General features: G+C 42.3%; 1 long non-coding RNA gene across 1 annotated transcript; it reads left to right on the top strand.

Annotated features, from left to right (window-relative positions):
• Positions 1-2,104: 2,104 nt before the first annotated feature.
• LOC144375112 (uncharacterized) lies at positions 2,105-5,556 on the top strand. Its single transcript, XR_013434544.1, has 2 exons — positions 2,105-2,194; positions 3,692-5,556. It is a non-coding gene; the product is annotated as an uncharacterized LOC144375112 (long non-coding RNA).
• Positions 5,557-6,006: the final 450 nt, after the last annotated feature.

Raw genomic sequence — 6,006 nt, forward strand, 5'->3', positions numbered from 1 at the left:
CTGCAGACATAGAAATCTAACCAAGCAAGAATTACTGGAGAGGCCAGTGAAACATGGGCTTCTTCGTACATACAGGTCTCTAAGTGTTACTGCTGTTGACCGGTGACGAGTTCTTGCTTCCCCAATGTTGAAGAATAACACCAAAGAAGCACGCCAAGGCAAGGTCAGAGTAGAAATTACAATTTTATTAAAGGACAGCAGAAAAGACTTCTCCCGGAGGAAGAAGGGGACCCAAGAGGTGGAATCCGTGGAAGTGCGGTTGTTTCCCCTTTTTATAGTTTTGGTGATGGAATGTAGGCTGGAAGGCCCAAGGGGTGGGACACAGGTGGGCCTAATTATCACCTTTTGGGATGGGATTATCACTTCTCTGGGATGGGCTATCTCCAAATCTGTTGGGGCTGTTGGTTAACACTTCTTTGAGGTGGACTTTGGCCTAGGGCCTTTTCGGGACTTCATTAACATTCCATGAATTGTCCTCTTTTCCCTGAGTCATTCCCAGCATGGCCTCCATTTTAGATTTCACTTGATATTAGACCCGGATCTAACTACACTGACTACCTAACTTTAAATCTGGCTTCATAAGGAAGCACCCCCAAAGAAGGGTGATTCTAGTCAGTGACTCCAGATGCAGAGCAGTGACAGTCCTAGGAGCCATCACGTGGGTCTAGCCATCACCTCTCTCCTTGCTGAGTGGACCCCCTATTCCCATACTTTCCTCTTTATCCTAAACCTTTGCCTCTTGCATAGAGTCTGCAGAGGGTTTCCCATTCCTTTTAGAACAATAATCCTAATTCCTGACCTTGACTTGTAAGTGTCTCTCCTCCATTGCTGGACAAAGGCTGAGTTTGCTGCTGTGCCTAACCTACGGCTGGGTGTCTGATATCAATACTGCTTAATCCTCATTTTTACTTCTCTCCACTGACTCTCTTGGTTATGTAGAAGAGGAAAAATACCTTTTCCTCTGCCATCGCTGGGTTCATGGCTGAGAGCTCTCTAACAATACACAGACTAACAAAAGGAAACATTCAAATTGATTTACTATAAGTTTTACATGACATGGGAGCCTGAAGAATGAAGTGAAGACCTGAAGAAACTTGTCTTGTGTACTTTTTTTATCTTTAGTTTTGATAAAGGTAGACTATCATTGTGTATTATGAGCCCCAGGGGGTATGATCTCATGATAATCAAATGGGAAACTTAAAAAGCCTGTTTGTTCAGATGCTTCTCTGTGTCTCTGTGTCTTTGGCTCCTTTCCTCCAGATCAGGGGGGTTACCTCTCACATGAGTGTCTGAGGATCTGCTGCAGGGGAAGGTTAGAAAATCCTGCTAGGTCTCATAGCCTGTGTGTGGTGAGAGAAGAAAGAGGAAAGGTCAGAGTGAAGATCTTATTTCTATTGCTGTCTCAATGCTTATGAAAGCTCCTATGTCATGTAAAACTTGAATTTTAAAAAAAAATCTGCATGCCTTTCTCTCTCTACCTTTTGCTAGAAGGGCTTCAGCCATGAATCCAAGATTGGTGCAGAAAAGACAGTCTCCTCCCTATAGCCAGCTGATAGTAATTTGGGTATTTGTATTTGGTAAGGGATGGGCTGCATGCACAGACTGTGTAAAGTAAAGTAACCCATGTGGGTATAGTATTTTGGGCATTAAAAAAAAAAACACACAGACTTGATTCAGTAAAACTTCTCTGTGAACACAAGAGATTAGTTATTCTAGGGTAACAAGGTTAAGACTGTGCTCACCCTTGGATTTAGGCATGTCTGGGCACACCTGGGCAAGTCTGGAGGACCCAGAGCTGTGAGATTATCAGGATCATAATTGTATCAGTGAGGAACTTTAAAAAGTCCCAAGAACAGTAAGCTAAGACTCTCTGAGGGTAAGTGTGGAAAGCCAAACTAGGACTTGACTGTGTCTGACTCCCCTGCTGACTGGTGTGGCATCTGGTGGTCACACTGTGATCTGGATAGCCTGGTCTTCTAGGGTTCCAGCGACTGTGTCTTCGTACCTTCCCATATCCCTAGGGATTCAATTACCTCCCATGTCCTTGTAACCCTGCCCCCCTTGACCTTCATTGGATGAGAATTCCTAAGAATTTAGAGTCCCTTCTAATAAAAGTACACAAAGCATGTTCCCTCTCCCATTTGGAGAGCTTGAGGCTGAGGGCAGAGGACCTGTCCCGGAGCTTGGTTTAAAGGTAAATTGTAAATTGTGTGTCTGTGTTTTATTATTAACACCTTGGGAATTTTCCCTGAATGACCTTAGTTAACCATCTGTGCTGGATGCAGGTGGCAGGTAAGGCTGAACTACCCTATTCTTTAAGAAATTTCTCCATGGGATCTGGTATACAAATAAGGTTGATAACCAGGGATGCATGTGACAATCAGGGATATCCTAGGTGATGCTTCATTATTGCAGTTGCTCTAATATTTAGCTTGGGAGCAAGTTTTCTTCACTTATTTTTAAAGACATAAGAGATGGACCATTCTTTCTCCCATCATTATTTTACTAGATAGGACACCCAGCAATTGAGAGCCAACTTAGTGCCAGTCAGAGGATGAAGCTACTGTGTGGATAAGGGTGGAGTCAAAGTGTTACAGAGTGCTATTACAGACCACCCACACATATTGAGCCAAACTGAAAGAGGAAAAAGGTCCTGTAATGAGCATGCCAGGCAAGTAGTTGGGAGCAGGCTAGCACTTCAAATCCCAGAACCTGAATTTTGGATGGAGTTTATAAAGGCAAAACCACAGGACAGTTGAGGCACCTGTAGGTCAGAAAAGACCTTGTTGAGACATATTTTGATTACATGAGAGACTTGTTTCAATTTCACATTTTTGTTGTACTTCAGGGCCATAATCAGTTCAAGGTCCTTTTGTACTTCAACATAGATATCGCTGTTGGGAAGCTGAAAAGAAAAAATGTTCAACAAGCACAAAATGGAGTCAGGTCAGAACAAAATGACATTGCTTTGGTTCTTTTCCATTTCAAAAGAACTTCCATTTTTTATGTTTTTATGTTTAAACTTCTTTTGTTTTAAAAAGAACTTATTTTTAAAGCCAACTTTAGTTGGAGATTGACAGAATTTTAGCCAAAGCTCTCTTAAGTAACACCTTCCTCCAATCCAACCTTGAAATTCACACCAGGGTCCTCAGTAGAAGGACATGAATAAAACAAAATAGTGAATAAAAACAAAGTGTGTTTTCCCTGTGATTGTAAAATCAAAACTCTTGAGATAGAGTGTTCTCTGAAATAGTTTATTGAGTCCTTATAGATGCTAGTGAGGAAAGGGCCACATTCTGGGAAAGTGCCCACAAATTCCAGCAGCAAAACTAAGTAATAGTTGGAAGATGTCCACTAGACCTGTTAGTCAAGAACATTTTTATAATGAAAATTTGGGGAAGGAAGGTGGAAGTTTTTGCACTGAGCCTGCATTGGCTAAGAGGGGCAGATACACTAGCCAGCAAGGCGTGGGGATAGGAGGACAGTCTTTATGGGGAAGGACTTGTTGCTTTTGGGTTGGTCAGAGCTGTAAGCCTGCGGCCCTGGTACCTGTGGCTCAGATGCCTGTGGTTTTTCAAGTCAAGGTTTAAACACACACCCAGGTATGTGGCATTGTTTTGCTGTAGTTGCTGTTGTTGGTTGAGCCTGAAGCTATTAAATGATTAACTTTCCTTATCTTTTCTCCTCTCAGTACTCCTGAAGGACAAATTGGCAGCAAAAATGGCACCACAGCTTTTACTAGATGGGAGGCAACGTCACCAGCTATGGCAGTATAAGAAGAAGGCACCCTTAACTTTAAACATCAGCAGCTTGGCGTCAGCATCACCAGCCGGAGGGGTAGAGACTGGGAGAGGTGCCCATGAGAGCTACAGAGGGGTTCTCTTTGGTGGGCACCAGCTATGCTCTTCCCTTGGGACAGATCCACCATTTTAGGCTGAGAGAGCAACAAGAGACATCATTTTTGGACACATGGCTGCAGGTAACAGAAACCTCGCCTGAGTTAACTTACACAGAGAGTTTATTGAAAGGAGATTAAGAAATCTCATGGACTTCCAGGGCAGGGACACAGCTGGCTGGGCATGAGAACTGATGCTGGGTGTGTAGTATTTGGTGAATCCAGAAGTCCTCATTTCTCTTTGCTCATCTCTGGGAGTCTACTCCCCTCCTCCTGCTCTTGGTCTCTGTGTGGAGTTCTCCATTTTCCCAGCCTCCAAGCCAAAAAATGTTTGCTTGACAGCTCCCAGGTTTGCATGCTCCACCTAGACACACAGACAGGCTGCTCCCTCTTTCTCACTCCTTGGCTCTATTCCAGTTCTGAAAGTTCTTCAGATGATACTGTGTGGATTGCTTTGGGCTTGCTGCCAGCCCATCAATTGCTGGGGAATAGGATGTTCTTTTGGGAATACTGAAGCCCACTGCAGTCATGTAGAGTAAAACAGGAAGGTCCCTCCTACACAAGGTGCTCTGGTTGGAAAATCAGTAAGTATACCCCAACAGCACCCTGCCAAGAAGCTGATACTGGAAAGAAAACTGGTGACCCATGTGCAGTAAACTAGAGATTGAGTTTACAGATCATAATGTGACATCTGCTAGTAATGCCCAAAACTACATGAAAGGAATTTGAAGCATTCTAAAGCTGCTATGAGACTTACACTATAAGAGCCTGCGAAATATGAATGTGGACTGATCCACCTACTTAATTCTTATGCACTCATCAATGTGTCCAGGAAATATGTGCCATAGCAAGAAGCATCTGTCAGATTCCACCCACTATCCTTAACACCAATTAGAAGCAACTCCTTTCACCCCTCACCTTGAGAGCCTGTGGTAGAGTAGGGTATAGCAACTGACTACCACAGTCAGCACACAATCAGCACACTTTCCTCTAACATTGGGCTCTTCAGACCATCTGGTCACACTCAGGGAACACTTGAAAGGCAGCATATCTGATGCCCCATATATTCATCATTATTTTTTGAAAAAAAATTATTATGAAGTGATTTTAGAGTTATAGAAAAAATGCAACAGAGAGTTTCCATTTACCCCTCTGCCCAACTTAACCTCTTAAATGGCTACAATAAAACTATCAAAATCAGGAAATTAACACTGGGACAACACTATCAATTCAACTATGGACTGTGTCTCAATTTCAATGGATTTTCCACCAATAACATTTTTCTCTTCAGAATCCTGTTCAGGATTCCACATTGCATTTAGTTTTTTCTCCTTAAACTCCAATCTGTAAAAGCCTCTGCCCTCCTCCTCGAATTTTGTTTTGACAAGCTGGCTCTATTGAAGAGCAGATATTTTGCAGACTGTGCCTCAATTTTGATTTGTCGGATCAAACCCATGATTTTGCCAAGAATATAACTGAGATGTTGTGCACCGGACAGTGGGGTTCACGGTGTTCCTAGGTCTTTTGTTGGTGACGTTAACGGGACCTGGTAAAGGCAGTGCCTGTTGGGATTGTCTTCTACTGTAAAGTCATTTTTCAGAGAACATAGTAATGTTGTGGTCAATAAATCGATTGGGAGTGATACTCTCAAAGAATGCAAATCTTGTTCTTTCTCAGACTTTTTCCCTCTGTACCTTTAACATTCATCAGCAGATCCAGAGCAGCAATCATTACTATGGCATTTAAATAACGGTGAATCTCTATTTCCTCTTCTCCTTTATATTTTTCAATTGGAATTCTACTGTAAGAAAGAACTGTCTTGTTCTGTTTCCCTTATTTGTTTATTAATTGATTATTTATATCAGTATAGATTCATGAATTTTGATCTTTCTATGGGTTACAATCTTATACTATTGTTATTTTTAAATTGAAAAAATTTAACTCACATTGTTACAGTTTGACCATTAGGAACTCCTTTGGGAAGGTTTCTGAACCAGGAAAAAGCTTCCTTTGGGCTGGGGGTACAGCTCAGTGGTAGAGCACTTGCCTAGCATGAACAAGGCCCTGGGTTCAGTTCCTAGCACTGCAAAATAAATGATCTTGTTTTGCAT

The sequence above is a fragment of the Ictidomys tridecemlineatus genome, chromosome 2 (genome assembly GCF_052094955.1).
Source record: "Ictidomys tridecemlineatus isolate mIctTri1 chromosome 2, mIctTri1.hap1, whole genome shotgun sequence".
Lineage (NCBI taxonomy): Eukaryota > Metazoa > Chordata > Mammalia > Rodentia > Sciuridae > Ictidomys > Ictidomys tridecemlineatus.